The sequence below is a fragment of the Microcaecilia unicolor genome, chromosome 8 (assembly GCF_901765095.1).
Source record: "Microcaecilia unicolor chromosome 8, aMicUni1.1, whole genome shotgun sequence".
Lineage (NCBI taxonomy): Eukaryota > Metazoa > Chordata > Amphibia > Gymnophiona > Siphonopidae > Microcaecilia > Microcaecilia unicolor.
In genome coordinates, this window is record NC_044038.1 from 219626223 (window position 1) to 219645488 (window position 19266).

The 19266-nt window shown below is 43.9% G+C and overlaps 1 protein-coding gene across 2 annotated transcripts in view; it reads left to right on the forward strand.

Moving 5' to 3' along the window:
- Positions 1-19266, forward strand: part of SULF2 (sulfatase 2) — a 317708-nt gene that overhangs the window by 154826 nt on the left and 143616 nt on the right. The window lies entirely within an intron of this gene.

The window sequence follows — 19266 nt, forward strand, 5'->3', positions numbered from 1 at the left end:
GGTCTTTTTAAAGACCACCCAATCTCAAAGTTACGTAATTCAGCTCTATCACTGGAGCTAGGACTGGAAAGCGCGATTTTATTTTTTCAACTAGGCGTGCTACCCCTGGAGCAAGAAAAGATTTTAAAATGAAAGGGGATCAAGGTGGACATGGAAAATGGCTGTACTCTTCAATATCATTATGCATCAGCAAGGGACGAGTGTGGTGGTCTTCCTCTGGCTCCCAACATATTGTATAAATAATGGTGAGAGGAAGAACCACTAAAAATAGAGGAACCACAACTGTAGCAAAGCGAACCCAAGAGTAGAGTGAAAGGGTAGTACTTCCAAAAACACAAGAAAGACAATGGTTCTTGTGATTGATATTTATTGAAAACTAGTAAAAAAGCCCCGTGGCTGATGCAAATGAAACGGGGGCTAGCAAGGTTTTCTTCTGTGTGCATGTGGGAGTGTGTGTGTCCCTGCCCTCTCTCCCTTCCCCTGTGCTGTCTGTCCTCTCTGCTCTCTGTCCCCTCCACCCTCGGAGTCGAGTCCTTCAGTGTTAAGTTTCCTGCTGTGCTGTGTTTGTGTTACAGAGATAGTGAGGGCTTCTGCCCTCTCTCCCCTTCCCCCTCTGAGTCCTTCACTGTTACAGAGAGAGCGATTTGATTTCGTGCTTTGCTATGTTTTCCTTCACTGTTTGTGTTACAGAGAGAGCGAGGGCGGGGCAGACACTCATGGGGAAACCGGATATCTCTCCCCCTTCACACTTCCGGCTGGAGGCTTCATTTAGAACGTTGGTGGTGCCTTTTATATATAGAGATATACCATCTTGGTATGTTCTCAAAAAAATATATAATTCACAAGAACCATCTCGTCTCCCTTGTTTTTTTGGAAGTGCCACCCCTCCACCCTACTCATCAGTTCACTTTGAAGAAATAATGGACCATGGAATAGAAAGAGGACAGAATTATGGGAGGAAGGGGAATCAGTGGAATCACTCCTAGAGGGATATATGGGTCTTTTTTTATTTTCTTGTCTCTATCGCTTTTTTGCTCAGTTTTTTGGGGGGGAGGGGGTTCATTTCACTTTTTGTGACTTTTCTCCATTTTGCTGTTAGTGTCCGTGGTATTTTACAATAGCACACACTAAAAGTATGAAATGTGAACCATTGGAAACCACAAAACAACCCCCCCTCGATTTACCACTTCCCTTGTCTTATAGGATCTTATATCTTCGCAAGCCCATTCCTCTTCCACGCACCCTGCGAATGGCTTGAATTAACATAGGGGCCCTTTTACAAAGCAGCTGTAGAGCTAATGGCGCTTTTGTCATGTACCGAGCCGGTGGTAGTGTCGCCCCTACCGCACGCCAATTCCAGCATGCCGGAAAATATTTTTAAATTTTCCACCCGGGGCTTACCCAGCGGTAATCTGGCAGTGCCATGTGCTGCCAGGTTAGTACAGAAGCCCCTACTGCCACCTAAATAGGAGGTGATGATAAAGGCTCCCCCAGGAAATGGCCTGGTGGCAAATATATACTTACCACACAGCCATTTCCTTTTTAAACCCCGCTGCAGTAAAAGAAGCCTCGGCATGCGGCAAATCCACACACCGCATGGCCCCTTTTACTGCAGCATAGTAAAAATGGCTCCGTAGTGTGTGTGTGTGTTGGGGGGGGGGGGGGGGTCAGATAATGCAACTTGAATGGACCTAGTAGTATTGGTGTGAGGACTTACTATAAATATGATTTAATTTAATGTCCCAACCATCCACAATTCTATATACTTCACAGTTCAAACACACATAGAGGCATATTTTCAAAGCACTTAGCCTTCCAAAGTTCCATAGAAACCTATGGAACTTTGGAAGGCTAAGTGCTTTGAAAATATGCCTGATATTCATCATATCTTCAATAGTGCATAGTATATACTTTTTTTTTTTTTAAAGAAACGGGGATCTTCAGAATATTCAGCAGCAGTTCCCATTTGGGCACAGCGTCCCATTTTTTGCATTTGCAAGAGCAGACTATGAGTTGCGAACCTCTACCCTGATGAAGAACTACGAAACCTGGCCATGTCGGCAGAGGTTTGACCCGTTTGTAAAATTGCTGCCAAAGTTAAGTATTTTACTATTTGTATTTTTCAAAGCTAAAAGTTCAATGCTTTTTGGAATATGAGTGCTGAAGATTATATATATATATAAGTTTGAAAAATCGGGTTGATCAATGAAGATGTATACAGCGCCATTAAATTAAATCATATTTAGGGTCAGATAATGAGCATGGATATGCTAATTAGCTAGTGTATTGACATTACCACCACAGCACCTCTGTGGTACCTGGTCAAATAGCCCCGACAAAAAAGCTCCAAACGAAAAAAGCTCCCGACATAATAGCCCCTGACATAACAGCCACTGTCAAAATGTCCAGCAGCCCACAATATAGCCCTTGACAAATTAGCCCCCTGACAAAAGGACCCGATGAGGCTGCCTAGAATATAGCACTGCATTTTTTTTCTAGGGGGCTATTTTGTCTAGGGTTATTTTGTGGGAGGGGCCATTTTGTCAAGGGCTAATTTGTTACCAGGCTCTTTTATCAGGGCTTTTTTGTCAGGGCTGTTATGTCGGGGTGCCTACATGGGGAAGCCCTGAGCTCCTCCTAAATAGATAAGTGTGATTTTTTTTTTTTTTAATGGCCATGCATTAATGCTAAATTAGCACGTGGCCAAAAAAAAGATACAATTTAAGAAAGGCGAATTTATGGCTGTGCTAGAAATGGGCTTATGCAGGGTCTTTCCCATGCACTAAGGACACGCTAAGCCTATTTCTTAGCAGAGCTTGGTAAAAGGGCCCCTTAGATTGTAAGGTTTTGTTTTTTTTTTTCTGGGGACAGGGAAAATAGTTACTCGAATGTAACTCACCTTGAGCTACTACAGAAGGATAGGTTGTTTCTAAGGAAAGCACATACCCTAATGACTTGTGAAGAATTGTTAAACCAGTACATGCACAATTGTATTTAAATTTAGCTCCATATAGATAATTGCACTTAGATTTTTGTCATTCAGATGTGGCGTGGGAGTTAAGTAGTGAGAGCTGGGATAATGCCAAGCCTAGATTTACAGAAGGAATCCTTTAGCATCTAGGTAATGTGGTCCAGACCGGATAAATCTTAGCTATGCACTAGTTTGAGTACCCTCAAAATTTAGTAAACTACTTGTGTCCAGGGAAGGGTAATTTGTTATTGAATTCAGCACCCCCCCCCCCCAATCATTTAGAATAACTGTTTCCTATTCATGGTATTATATGGAGTGCAGCCTAAAACCTTGACGGTCGGTCAGGCCACCAGAGTTTGCAACACTGAGACTCGGGGACTATCAAGACAGGAGTAGCACCAATGATTTCATCCAGAGTTCTAGCTGTTGAGCTTTGCGGTCTATACAAGGTAGTGCAGAATAATGGTAATTTGATTAATTGACTTTTCATGCGTGCACAACGGAAGCCATCAGCTGCAAAATCACAAATATTACAGCTGCACTGTCGGATTCTGTTCTCATTGTGTTTGGTCTTAGAAAACCTTGAGAAACAGAATGAAGCTGATGTGACTTATGGCACAGGAACGGTTTTCCCCCTGCTGGGTGGGGAGCACGCTGCTGAAATAACTTAAATGGAAACACGCTACCTAATAAAATGCCTTTGTTTTGACAGAAAGGTAGCGTTCATTTAATTTGAAATGACAGAAATGTATTTTATGCCAACCTCACTTGCTTGTAGTTATGGATGGGACTCATTCTTACTTGGCAGTGCAATCGCTTCCTCGGCTGCAGTAGAGGCCCCACACCTCTTTCTTCAGCTGTTTTATCTCAAGTTTATAGGAACCGGCACACATTGTATTTCAGTCCTTGGGCTTTGTTCCTGCCTGATTAATAACATGACTAACAGAGAATGTTCACACTAAGTTTTTCAACTTGTAACCACTCAAAAGATTGTATTCCCTTTCCCGTGGGAGAAGGATGCTGTCAATTAACCAGCAGAGTTGGGCGAAGATGCTGTTTTTCTCTTGGTAATACAAAATTAATGGGCTAAAACTGATACAGTACAAACTAGGATTTATTTATTTATTTGTTGCATTTGTATCCCACATTTTCCCACCTCTTTGCAGGCTCAACGTGGCTTACAATATACATCATGGATAGTGGAAATATGTTAGAAAATAGACAATTAGTGTTACAGAAGGATCTTGGGTAACATGATAATGATAGAACATGATAGTAGTATCATGAGTGGCCAAGCTGGAAAGACAATTATCCTGATTTAGGGAAAAATCAAAGCCTGCACCACTTTGCATAACTGCTTCTGATTTCCCCCTCCCTTCAGGTTGGAAAGTATCTGGTGAGAGAATTACTATCAGTGATACCCTTACTTCCCTGGACTCGCATATGTACCTGCTAGCCCAACCAGACAACACATGGCACTGTGGCTAACATGTCCAGATAATCCGCAACAAGTGGAGAACTCGCCCCACGAGAGAATACAGGTATAGAAGAAAGTGGGATGTTTGACCACGGAAAACCAAAGACTGGAGAGATTTGATCCTTAAAAACAGTTGTTTATTGATGAAAAAAGACTCAACACAAACGCTGTGTTTCGGCCGTCAGGCCTGCATCAGGAGTCTACAAAGCACACATATAAATTAATAAAAGACGATGACTGTACAAATATAAAATCAAGATTGCAGATAAAATAGTAAACATAAATATTTAAAAAATATATTTAAAAAATATTTTCTGTATATAGACCAAGCAATAATAATAATAGTGCAAACTAAGGACTAATCAAAAGTAAAGGTAGACTCCTGATGCAGGCCTAACGGCCGAAATACAGCGTTTGTGTTGTCTTTTTTTCATCAATAAGCAACTGTTTTTAAGAATCACTCTCGCCAGTCTTTGGTTTTCCGTGGTCAAACATCCCACTTTCTTCTATAACTGTGGCTAACATGGAAGAATGTTTTTTTTTCCCAGCATTTTGTTCTAATGCATCTTGCCATAGCTCCAACTCCATAGACAGTCTAGTATCCATTCAGCCCATAGGTAGGGATTGGTTACATTATATTCTGGAAGCTAAAAGGACGTTTCATGTGGGGCTGGCTCGGAGGCAGCGTTGTGCACATCATGCAAAAGTCCTGCGTTTAATTCCTGGACCAAACTTCTTCCAGTGTCCTTTAGGAGTGTGCTTCAAAGGTGTTCACAAGCCTCTGGGAGTGTCCCAGACATTGTACAACAGTGACATCAAGTGGCCAAATGTATGCGTCGTATTAACTGCCTTCTAGAGGGAGCTACAGACTGCTGCCCTTGGCTAAGAACTTTCCTTGCAATGGCTGAATCAAGTGAATTGAGAAGTTGTACTAATATCATCCAGGTAGTGGCAAATGAGGGCTTATGCCACAGCCCAGCAGAGGCTAGTTCTGCCTGAGCTAGAAGCCCAAAAAAGGAAACCATCAGGCAAAAATAAGAGAATTCCATGTACCTGACTCATGGAAACATGCTTTAATATTAACAAGCAGTTTCATTTCAAAATAAAACAAAGATGATATTTGAAAGATTTTAGCAACTGAGCACCACCCTGAATCTGGTTGTATTGGAAAAGCAGGAAAGTAATGTAGCCAGATTACTAGCATTGTAGTTTCAGATGAAAGATATGAACCTTGAAAGGCCAATGCAAAAAAAATAGCAAAGCCTAGGGATATTGGTGGTCCACCACACTTCCAGCCATACTTAGACCATTGTCGTAACAGAATTATATCATGGCTGAGCTATCATTAAAAACAATATTTACATGTGTTAGAAACAGAAATGTTCCCCTTTGATTTCAGCTGAGATTCTTCTACCTCCTGTTTTAAGAGTTAAATTTTGTTCAGTGTTGTGTTTGTATATTGCTAATTTTAAACAATATTGTATTCGTGTTTACATACTCCACTGTGCTCTGGAGAAATATAGGGCTGACTATTTATTTATTCATGACATTTATACCCCATATTAGCCCCAAATAGACTCAAGTTCAATGTGGCTTACAAGCAATAAAGTGAATAAAACATAACAATTTACAGAATATAACACAAATTACAATAACGTCAAGAAGCAAATGAATACATGTGCAGTAAGTAACCAGGGATTTAGACTATCTCAAGGACAAACAAATAAATAATTAAGGGGTAGATAGGTGAGAGCATAATTAGGCAGGACTAGATGGGAAATGAGATTTAAAGAAAAGGGTGTGGGTAAAATGCAGATAAGAGTTCTTTGTATTCAGAAAGGCCAGACTGGAGAAATGTGTTTTTAGAAGACTTCTAAAAGTTAGGTAATCATCTGTAAAGTCATGGGCGTAGACTGGGGGGGGGCGAGGGGGGGCAATGCCCCCCCAAACGCAGGGCCGGCAACAGGCAGCTCTCCCTTCACCCCACCCTCTCCCCGTTCCTTCTCCTCCCCCCCTGGCCCCCCCGTGAGCCGGCTCTCCTCCCTCCCTCCGTATCCGTCCCTCACCGACCTGATCTTCGAATCCTTTGCCTGCCCGCTAGGCGCTAGCGCTCTCTCCCCTGCTGGTTCGCGCTTTAAAAATGGCCACCGAGACTTTCAGAGGCGGCCTCGCGAGAAGTCTCGGCGGCCATTTTGAAGCGTGAACCGGCAGTGGAGAGTCAGCGCGCTAGCGGGCCGGGCAGGTGAAAAATTCGAAGATCGTTGGTGAGGGACGGATCCGGAGGGAGGGAGGAGAAGTGGCTCGCTGGGGGGGGGGGGAGAAGGAACGGGGAGAGGGCGGAATGAAGGGAGGGGAGAGGAGGGTCACTGCTGGACTGGGTGGATGGAGGGCAGGGGAAAGGAGGGCCACTGGGCATGGGGGCAGGGGAGAGGAGGGTCACTGCTGGACTGAGTGGATGGAGGGCAGGGGAAAGGAGGGCCACTGGGTATGGGGGCAGGGGAGAGGAGGGTCACTGCTGGACTGAGTGGATGGAGGGCAGGGGAAAAGAGGGCCACTGGGTATGGGGGCAGGGGAGAGGAGGGTCACTGCTGGACTGGGTGGATGGAGGGCAGGGGAAAGGAGGGCCACTGGGCATGGGGGCAGGGGAGAGGAGGGTCACTGCTGGACTGAGTGGATGGAGGGCAGGGGAAAGGAGGGCCACTGGGTATGGGGGCAGGGGAGAGGAGGGTCACTGCTGGACTGAGTGGATGGAGGGCAGGGGAGAGAAAAGAAATGCTGGACATGGATGGAGGGGAGGAAAGAGTGAGGAAGGAGATGAGATGAGGGAAAAGGAAGAGAGGAGAAAAACTGTACATGGATGAAGAAAATAGGCAGAAGCTGAGGACCAGAAATGAAGAAGAAAGGAAGAAAGAAATAAATGGAAAGGAAGCCCTGGAAACGGAGTTAAGAGGACAGATAGCAGCAGAATCAGATACTGCACCAGCATGATCAGAAAAACAGTCACCAGACAACAAAGGTAGAAAAAAATCATTTTATTTCATTATAGTGTTTGCAATATGTTCACTTTGAGAATCAGGTGCTCAACATTAAAAGTTTATATTTACTTATTTATACCCCCCCCCCCCCCAGGCTCTCTCCCCGGCTATAGCCAGCTCTGCAATTTGGGGGGGGGCGCAGAGGGGGACTGGGGGGAGAGCCTGTTGTTAAACATTTGCCAGCACACCACTGCCTGTCGCCAAACCCGCTGCCTCTCTGATTCAGTGGCTATCCATTGGCAAACGAACACTGGTTATTCCCAAAAAAGCCAGCTCTTGCTCCCTTCCTTCCTCCATATTAGCATAATTTGCATATACATATATGCAAATGAATATGCTAATATGCCCCGCCCCTTCCTTTGCCCCCCCAAATGAAACAGTCAAACTACGCCTATGTGTAAAGTTGATTGATTTAGGAAGAGAATTCCATTCTTAAAATTAAATTTTATCTGGAAAATGTGAATCATTTATCTTACTAACACACAGGACTATTCACTAAACTTTGTTGATGCAAGTATAGGCCTTGGCACTCATTACTTAAGAATATAAGAATAGCTATACTGGGTCAGAATGGTCCATCTAGTCCAGTATCCTGCTTCAAACAGTGGCCAATCTAGGTCACAAGTACCTGGCACTACTGTTAAAAGCATTAATATGGTTTAATGAAGACTGATGTTCATTAACCTGGATTTCTGTGATAATTTATCAATGAGTTCATTAATATTAAAACTTAGTTCAGCAGTACTGGCTCTAGGGGTTGTGACATCTCGAGCCAACTGTTCCTTCCTTCTTCCCTTAGAATTGGCTGACTCTACCTTTCACAGCAGTGAGAGCATGTCACTTTGCCCTCACGGCTATGCTCTCCTCTCTGCTAGGCCACTGGCACTGCCACGGGTTTAAATTTGAGAAGTACCTGCTCTCATGTTTAAACTTGTAGCAGTTCTGGTGGTACTGCAGCGAAGAGAGCACAGCGGCTGATCTCGCCGCTGTGAAGGCTGAGACAACGAGACAAACTTGTGATGGTCTTGAGCTTTGACGCCCTGAGCCAGTGGCTCACCTCGCTCAAACTTGAGCCATCCCTTCTGCTAGCAGCATACTTACCCCATGCTATGCATGGTAAAATGACCGCTAATCCCAAATCTGGCCGTCACACCCCTGCCCCCCCCCCCCCCCCCGTAAGTCCTGCTATAAATTTCCAAACCCTTCCCGTCTATCAAAATAGCACCATTCACCTTCTTACTACAAGAAGCCACTGGGCCCAGTTGGTCCTGCTCCACCAGTGCCATAATTCAATCTGTTGGCAGCTGACACAATGCTCCTTTAACTTTCCGTACCCCTCCATGCAGAATTATATCACCATTAATGTGCAAGGCAGAACTTGAAACTAGCTGCTCTTTTTCCATTTGCAGCCTAGTTTAGTGGAGAACATGTATACCTGTGACTAGGAGGACTATGTAGACACTTGTCACCACTGTACTACAGGCACTGTACCCCTCAGTGTGATTAACACTCATTAAGGCTCTTTTCTGCACCATTATTATTGGAGTGGAGGAGTAGCCTAGTGGTTAGTGCAGTGGACTTTGATCCTGGGGAACTGAGTTTGATTCAAACTGCAGCACCTCGTGACTCTGGGCAAGTCACTTAACCCTCCATTGCCCTTGGTACAAAATAAGTACCTGAATATATGTAAACTGCTTTGAATGTAGTTGCAAAAACCTCAGAAAGGTGGTATATCAATTCCCATTTCCCTTTCCCCCTTTCCCTTATGACATCACAATATCAGAAGTGAGCCAATTATCGGGCAATCAAGCCATTATGACATCACTGATGAGGTTGGCTCTTATTGGTGGAATGAGTGGATGAGTAGCCTAGTGGTTAGTGCAGTGTACCTTGATCCTGGGGAACTGAGTTCAATTCCCACTGCAGCTCCTTGTGACTCTGGGCAAGTCACTTAACCCTCCATTGCCCCTGGAACAAAATAAGTACCTGAATATATGTAAACTGCTTTGAATGTAGTTGCAAAAACCACAGAAAGGTGGTATATGAAGTCCCAATTCCCTTTCCCTATTTGAGATTCTACATGGAATGTTGCTACTATTGGAGATTCTGTTGCTACTATTTGAGGTTCTACATGGAATGTTGCTATTCCCTTGCAGATCAGCAACACGGCACGCATGTTGTACGTGCAGGACATCAGACTCACTGAAACAGAACGAAGCCTTGATTTGCAATAAAGATGATTTAAACATAAAACCAATACAAAAATAATCCAAAAGCAATGCTGACACTAGATGCTTTGAGATTATTTAGATCACAGATCGCCAACTGCAGAACAATCTGCAAGGCTTCGTTCTGTTTCTGTGAGTCTGACATACCTGCACGTACAACGTGCAGGACTTCAGAAACAGAACAAAGCCTTCCGCAGGAAGCAAGAGGACCTCGGCTGGCGGGGGTTGGGGTTCCCCGCCAGCAAAGGTAGTCCACGGCAACAGCAGGGGAGGGTTGGCAGCGGGAGGGGAGTCGAGAGGGTTGGCGGCAGGGGGCCAAATCTACGGGGGCCCAGGCCCCTGTGGCCCCACGTAGCTATGCCCCTGCTATAAAGCACAACTAAATATGCCTAAATTTATGTGGTTTATAGAATATGCTGCACACCCATCCGCTCGACTAAATTTAATCGTGGGCAGTTATGTTAAGTAAAATTTGGTGTAAATGCAAATACCTAAATTAGGCGCGAGCCAGGTGTATTCTATAATACTGTGCATAGATTTTAGAAATGTCTATGACCTGCCCATTTCACACCGTGGCTTAGATTTTAAGCGCATCACTTTACGGAATAAGCTTACAGTTGTGCGCGTAAATTCTAATGCCAATTAGTGTAAATAATTGCTTGTTAAGTGGCAATTAACTTAAGTTGCAAGCGGATGTCCAGAATATGACCAGAGTTGCACGCATGCAACTTATATCACGCTAAATAGAATCCGGGGGATGCTGCATGCTGCCTGGTTAGAAGCTTTCCCTCTGATCTGTCCCGCCCATGCAAAAACAGGAAATGATGTCAGAGGAGGCAGGATGGGCCAGAAAAGAAGTTTTGCAGTAGGTCATAGGCAGTATATATGTAACACTACCACTCCCAGGACCAGCAAACCACCACCTTATAGCAGACCAATGGGATTATTGAGAAGGGGGAAGGGGAGAAGTGTGAGTTGCAGACTCACAAGAAGAACTGGAGGGGTCACTGATGGATGCTATGAGTGAGGCAGTGAGCTCCAGAAGCCATGGGAAGTTTGTGTTGCTGCTCATAGGGAGAGGTGCTGGACAATGAGAGGGAGGAAGGAGAGAGAGAGAGAGACATAATGAACCCCAAGAAAGAAAGAATAGATCTGGGGGAAGAGGAGAGGAAGATTGAGAAACGGAGAGATGTTAGATCTGGGGGTGGGAAGGAAAGGGAGATGGAGTTTGATATACTGCCTTTCTGTAGTTATAATCAAAGCGGTTAACCTATTATTACAGGTAGTTATTTTGTACCTGGGGCAGTGGAGGTTTTAAGCAGGTCATTTACTAAAGCTTAGCTCAAGTTATGTGTAGCTGGGCCCTGCTGCAGATAACTTGAGCTAAGCTTTAGTAAAAGACTAACTTGCCCAAAGGAGCTGTGATGGAAAATAAATAAATTGGATATCTTTAATTGTGTAATTAATTGCAATTAAAAATTTTAATCGACATCAGCCCTAATAAATATAGATACATACACTGTATAATATATAGATAGATACACACACAAACTATAGAGGGGGGGGGGGGAGAGAGAGCAAGTTTAGTGTGAATTTTAACGCTATTATCCTGTTAAAATTATAATATGTTAATAACTTTAGCGCATTAATCGCATTCTGCTTCCCTCTCCCCTGGTGTCCCTCTCAGCTTGCCTGTACAGACAGCATACTATGCACATGCTGCTTCTCCCTAGCGTCCTTGCTCCTCTGATGAAACTTCATGTTTCCCGTGGGCAGGAATCGGGATGCTAGAGAGGGAGGTCTCCAGCAAGAAGCAGCGCGTGCTTAGAATTGTCCTCTGTACAGGCAATTTCAAAGGGTCGCGAGGGGAATAGGGAGGGAGAATAAGATGCTGGTGAATGCAGGGGCGGCAGAAGGAAAAACACTATCAGAGCACATGGGATGAAGGGGTAGGAGAGAAAGGTGCTGGAGCCCAGAGGCATAGCAAAGAGAAAAATAATCAGTTGGAGGTTAGGGTAAGAGACCCAGAGGGTCGCCAGGGGGGATAGGGAGGGAGAATGAGGTGCTGGTGAATGCAGGGGCGGCAGAAGGAAAAACGCTGTCAGAGCACTTGGGATGAAGGGGTAGGAGAGAAAGGTGCTGGAGCCCAGAGGCATAGCAAAGAGAAAAATAATCAGTTGGAGGTTAGGGTAAGAGACCCAGAGGGTCGCCAGGGGGGATAGGGAGGGAGAATGAGGTGCTGGTGAATGCAGGGGCGGCAGAAGGAAAAACGCTGTCAGAGCACTTGGGACGAAGGGGTAGGAGAGAGAGATGCTGGAGCCCAGGGGCGTGGCAGAGAAAAAAATAATCAGTTGGGGGTTGGGGTAAGAGACCCAGAGCAAAGCATCCTGTCTCAAGTGGGGTTTATATGTGAGATGATGCCCATGGAGGGGAGAGGGATGGGAAAAGAGAAGGGATGATGTGGTGCCCATGCAGAGAAGGGGGAGGGAAACAGGAGGTGATGGAAACTAGATACATTTGAGAAGTAGGAATTAAAATGGAAGAAAGTTGAATGTGAAAGACGGATATAGGGCAGGAAGTGAAGAGGAAGTAAAAAAAGAAATAGCGAAAATAAAGGAGACCCTGGAATCAGAGTTCAGAGCACAGAACTGTGCTGTGAGCAGAGGGAAGCAGAACCAGAGACAGGGAAAGAGATGACTAGAAAGATAAAACCACCAGCCAACAAAAGTAAGATAAATGATATTATTTGTATTTTAGTAATAGAGATGTCAGTTTTTACATCTGATATATCTATATATTGCATTGTATAGGAGGCAATGTGAGGGGGGGCACTTTATGTGATTAATCATGTGACTAAAAATCAATGTACAGCGCTACGTTATAGTCATTGTTTAAACTTGAGATCATTTCATTTCCGACAGAAATAACAGTTCGTAACAAATAAATTAAAATAATAAGGTGATGCCTTTTTATTAGATTACGTTAATAACCTTTCTTGACTTGCTTTCAAGAGCTGACATTCCGTTCCCTCAGGTCAGAGAGTTCTTGAAAGATGCATGTGAACCGTGTAAAGACATGTTGTATGCTGATGAAGTTGGAGCGCATGTATTGCTGCAAGGGGTGGGAAGGGGAAGCTGACCTTGCTTAAGGAAAGGGAAATGTAGAGGTCATACAGAGAGATATTTTGAAGAAGTACTTGAAATACATGGTCAGGAGGTGATGAAAGAGGTGGTGTGAAGGATTGTTCACTAGGGACCAGTTAACTGTGTGCACCTGGCTATGCAATGGGATTAACAGATGCTTAGAGGGCTTTATGGTGATAGATTCATGTCACCCACTGTTGCCTCCAGTTCTGTCCCTCGCAGAAGAATCCCAATGGATTAGTAACTTCTATTTTGGGGGTTTTTTAATAACCTTTTTATGTCTTAAAGTAACCTTGCTATTGATGAAACAAGAGACATAAAATAATTAATTTTGAGGTTATTATGCTAGAATCTACTATAATAAAACGCAGCCTCAACGTTCTGAGGACACTGACGTCACTGAAGTCACTCACACACCGGTTCGTGGTTTCATGGTGGTGAAGCCACAACATCTTCATGCCCCGCCCTCGCGTCACACGTGATGACGTCGAGGGCGGAACACGAAAACAAATTAATGCACGGGGAGCAGTAGGGAAACACGAGGAGCATGTTTCCCTACTCCTCCCCTTCCAACAAATCCCAGCCGCCGCCGACGTGCACATGAACCCGGCCCCTTTCACCACATAGCCCTGCCCCTTACAACTTACTGCCCCGCCCACGGTAGCACACGCTTAACCTCACCAACCTCCCTCCCTCCCCTGTTACCTCCCCTCCCCTTACGCATGTCTCCCTGGTGGTCTAGAGGTACCTGTTCCGTGGGCCCAAAAAAGAAAGAGCCCCCTCTTTCCTCCCGTAACGGTGGCTTCCTTGCTGCATCGTGTGGGAGTCCGGCTCTCGGCGTTTGAAGATGGCCGCCGAGAGTTCAAGCTGCCTTGCGAGACTTCAACTCTCGGCGGCCATTTTGAAATGCCGAGAGCCGGACTCCCACACGATGCAGCAAAGAAGTCACCGCTACGGGAGGAAAGAGGGGGGGCTCTTTCTTTCCTGGGCCCACGGAACAGGTACTGTAAGGGGAGGGGAAGGGAGTCCCGTGCCCGCTAGCGCCCGTTTCATCGGCGCCAGAAACGGGCCATTTTTAGTGTAATATAAAGAAAGGCAGATGTACGTAATGTCTAGTATTTCCGCTTGTGTGTCTTGTATTATGAAGAAAGCAAAAAAACCCTATCAACATTTTTTTTTTTTTCAAATATTAGTGAAGTGTTGCAGACTATTTCATATGTTTCTTAGTGATAAATTAGGTCTGACCTAATGGCATCCAGGATTCTAGTAGGAAATGTCAGTCCTAGTTTATCAAAAGTAATCTGTTTTCAAGCGTGCTAGGTTTTGAAGAAAGCAGCTTGTTTGGGTTATGTAAGGAGGTGGGTGGAGTCCATCTGGGGAAATATCCCTGTTGGCCATGAGTGAAAGTTCATTGTGCAGACAGGATTGGAGCACATTCTGAATGGACTAAAGATCAGAATGCAGAAGAACGGTTGGAGAGCATAAGAAGAGCCATACTGGGTCAGACCATTGGTCCATCTAGCTCAGTATCCTGCTTCCAACAGTGGCCAATCCAGATCACAAGTGTCTGGCTGATTCCTAATTAGTAACAATATTCTGTGCTACCAATCCCGGAGCAAGCAGTGGCTTCCCCCATGTCCATCTCAATAAGACTATGAACATTTCCCCCAAGAACTTGTCCAAACCTTTATTTAAACCCAGAGTACGCTATAAGCATCCCACATCAAAGGTATCGGGTTTTTTTTTTTGTGATATTGTACACCAGTCATTGCCCACTTCAGCAAATTTAGGGATGGCCCTTCTCTCCCAATATATATACCAGAAATCCAATCCCTGGACAGTTTTTAATTTAACGGACCATCAGAGGTATTATATGGGAAAATTACAAAAAATTATATGGGACCGATGACTATTTCAGGTGTGCTACCTACTTTCATAACAGGGGCTTGCCCCTCAGTGGAAGAATACCTCTGATGGTCTGTTAAATTAAAAACTGTGAGTGATCAAATTGAGCAAAGTTGTGCAGTGTAGTATTTTATTTATTTATTTATTGCATTTGTACCCCACATTTTCCCACCTATTTACAGGCTCAATGTGGCTTACATAGTACCGTAAAAGGCGTTTGCCCAGTCGATGGATAACAAATCCAAAGCTGTACAGTGATCGTATGAGGTATAAGTGGAGGGTCGGAATGGATGAAGATTGCGTGTTGTAGGATGCACCTAACATATTTGACCCTTGAAATGGATCTTTTATTTATATATTTATTAAACACCCCAACCTCCTTAGACCAACAAAAAAATTTTCAGGGAGGCGTAATTTAGCTTTGATATTGTTTACAGTTGTCATTGTATGGTTATAAATAAAATTAGACTGTCTTTTAAATATATATTTTTAAAATTCTCTACAGACAATGCATCCCTTATTGCCCGCACACTTTGCTCCCACCGCCTCATCCTTGAGACACCATTGGCTTGAAAAATTGGATGTTAAGAATGCTAACCCCAGAAGGTGGAAGGCATATCTGCAGACTTGGCTGTTGATATGGGAAGAATGCCTTACTCATAAGTTGGTTCAATAGTGCTACCACAGGAAAAGGGGGGGGGGGAAGTAATGTTGAAGAGAGGGAGAGTTCTATGTTGGTCTGGCCATGGAGAAGAAACAACCCATAGCTGGACATCCAAAGGTTAATTAAGGAAATGGGGGAGGGGGATTATTACGAAAAGAACCACATCCCTTTCTTTGTTTATGATTGAACACTGTTGGATTCCAAGTTGCATAGTTGTTTTGTAAAATGTTGGTGTCGATAAAAACGATATAGTTCAACTAGAAAAGGTTTAGAGAAGAGAGACTAAAAAGATTAGGGCTTTTCAGCTTGGGGAAGAGATGATTGATTCATCATTGATCTGAAATTCTAATCTGTTGGTCACAATTAGCCAGCATGCCAGTCTTAGAAAGTCAGAAAAGTTTCTGGTGGTTCCTTGCTGTGCTTCCTGCTGTTTCGGCGACTGTAATTAATGTCAAATGGTGATGATGTCCATGAACTTGAAAGTGTGTTGTTTATCTACGAGAGACCTTGAGCGTGTGATCTGCCAACACAGTCCTGGTGGTATCCATTACCTGTTTGTAGTGCGCGAGTATCACCAGGGAACGCAAATTAGAGCCATTAGAATCAGCTGGAGAGAGAGAGAGAAAGTGATACATTATTAATTGGCATGGTCATTAAAGAGGCTACAAAGAACCTCAAAAAGATACAATGTCAATATTCAGACAGCAGAAGCAACGGGCAGAATACGTGCGAAGACCTAGAAGCTCATTCAGAGCCTGAGGTCATTAAGCCCTGGGCAATTATACAGAGTTTTATGACTCTGTGGGTGTAGTTAAACTCATCCTGACATTGTAACAATATGTTCAAGTGGAATTTTATGATATTTCCTGCAGCAATAATTTTCAGATGACTGCCCGAAGACCAAAATAGCTTAATATATTACTTACCAAAGGGCTCTCAGAGCTTTGTCCTAAGTAAATGTGAAAGTGGTTCTTTTGCCAAGTAAATATTAAAAGAACTTGTTAATCTGAGCCCAGAGAAAGAAGGAAGACATCCCGCCGTACTGAAGGATGAACATTTAATTAAAAAGTTACTCTATATGAGAGAAGTCATGCTGGGAATTGTGTCAGTGTGAAAAATAGAAGGCTCCAATGTTATGCAAGCCACATAATCAATTAATGAGTCACGAACCAGCTTCCTGCTGAAGTATAAATGCATTACCTGTTTCTTCCTATTGTTTGGCTTACCTCTATTTTATCTAGGCGAGTAGTCGTTAAGGTGCATTAAAACCCTAATGCACATTGTTTGCCCCTTGCTGCATTTTAAAGGGCATTAATGTGCATGAAATTACCATAACTCCCGTTAATCTCAGGTAGCACAGGTTACACAGTAATGAGATGCAAAGCATGCAAATGCATGCGGAACATCTCATTGCTATGTAAATACACTGTGTCGGATGAAAAAAAGTGAACCCCTAAATATTTTACAATAACTACTTTAAACCTGCATCGAATTCGTTAAAACTTTACATGCACAAAGTGGTATCCATTTCAAACAATATTGTTTGGTTTTGTAGAAGTCCACCTTAACGTTACTGAGACGTCAAATTTTAAATAACACTACCCAAAAGTTTAAGAGTTTCTAACAGTTAATGTCAGCCTGAACAGTCTGAATGTTTAAACCTGATCTTTTAGCGCCATATCCTTTTTCAACTCTGAGTATTTTAATTAAAACTCGATCTTCTTTTGACAACGTTTTGTTTATCAACATGCAATGACAACATGGATGATGTCGGTGAGTAAAAGTAATTGTGGTCCTGATGCTCAGAACCCTAGTGCTGTTCTGAATAGTGCCATAAAAATACCACCGGAACAGCGCAGAAGAACAATGCCCTTAATGCTCAACGCTAATGAGATGCAAATGTAGGCGCACTCATAGCGTTGAGCATTAGAGAGTTCGGCGGGAGAGTTGTGCTTGGTGCATGCGCTGAAGAGTTCCTCAGTAAGCTTGGCTTCTGTGCGCATGCACCTGTTAAAACCCAAATGTGAAGTACACGTTGGAGTCTGTTTTCTGTGGCGTGGAGGAGTAGCTTAGTGGTTCGTGCAGTGGACTTTGAGCCTGGGGAACTGAGTTTGATTCCCACTGCAGCTCCTTGTGACTCTGGGCAAGTCACTTAACCCTCCATTGCCCCTGGTACAAAATAAGTACCTGAATATATTTAAACCGCTTTGAATGTAGTTGCAAAAACCTCAGAAAGGCGGTATATCAAGTCCATTTCCCTTTCCCTATTTGAGATTCTACATGGAATGTTGCTAATATTTGAGATTCTGTTGCTACTATTTGAGATTCTACATGGAATGTTAATGTTGCCATTCCACTAGCAACATTCCATGTAGAAGCCTGCCCTTGCAGATCAGCAACGCGGCCGCGCAGGCTTCTGTTTCTGTGAGTCTGACGTCCTGCACGTACGTACGTGCAGGACGTCAGGCTCACAGAAACAGAAGCCTGCGTAGCCGTATTGTTTATCTGCAAGGGCAGGCTTCTACATGGAATGTTGCTAGTGGAGGAGTAGCCTAGTGGTTAGTGCAGCGGACTCTGATTCTGAGGAACTGGGTTCAATTCCCACTGCCGCTCCTTGTGACTCTGGGCAAGTCACTTAACCCTCCATTGCCCCTGGTACAAAATAAGTACCTGAATATATTTAAACCGCTTTGAATGTAGTTGCAAAAACCTCAGAAAGGTGGTATATCAAGTCCATTTCCCTTTCCCTATTTGAGATTCTACATGGAATGTTGCTAATATTTGAGATTCTGTTGCTACTATTTGAGATTCTACATGGAATGTTAATGTTGCCATTCCACTAGCAACATTCCATGTAGAAGCCTGCCCTTGCAGATCAGCAACGCGGCCGCGCAGGCTTCTGTTTCTGTGAGTCTGACGTCCTGCACGTACGTACGTGCAGGACGTCAGGCTCACAGAAACAGAAGCCTGCGTAGCCGTATTGTTTATCTGCAAGGGCAGGCTTCTACATGGAATGTTGCTAGTGGAGGAGTAGCCTAGTGGTTAGTGAAGCGGACTCTGATTCTGAGGAACTGGGTTCAATTCCCACTGCCGCTCCTTGTGACTCTGGGCAAGTCACTTAACCCTCCGTTGCCCCTGGTACAAAATAAGTATCTGAATATACGTAAACCACTTTGAATGTAGTTGCAAAAAGCTCAGAAAGGTGGTATATCAAGTCCCATTTCCCTTTCCCTGTTTGAGATTCTACATGGAATGTTGCTACTATTTGAGATTCTACATGGAATGTTGCTAGTGGAGGAGTAGCCTAGTGGTTAGTGCAGCGGACTCTGATTCTGGGGAACTGGGTTCAATTACCACTGCCGTTCCTTGTGACTCTGGGCAAGTCACTTAACCATCCGTTGCCCCTGGTACAAAATAAGTACTTGAATATATGTAAACCGCTTTGAATGTAGTTGCAAAAACCACAGAAACGCGGTATATCAAGTCCCCTTCCCCTTCCCCCCCCCCTTAAATTTGCAGATACTGGCAACCTATTCTACATAGCAGTAAATACAAATGAGGCCTCCTTATTGGCCCAGCTGTTGAAATTCACTTACCTTCCCCCATTTAAACGCATGCTGTAAGCCCCACAGCACTACTTTGTAGTCATGGCAGTGTGCTTAATACATAATAATGTATTTCATTCTTCAGTGTGCTGGAAGAAGTTCCCTGGAGCCCCTTTTGAAATCATTCCATAAATGTCTCGGTAAGTGAGTTAGAGCTGACTAGGGCCATTTGATAAGAAATTGATATTAGTAGGAATGAGTTGATAAGAAATAGGCAGGCATTACATATTTTATAATT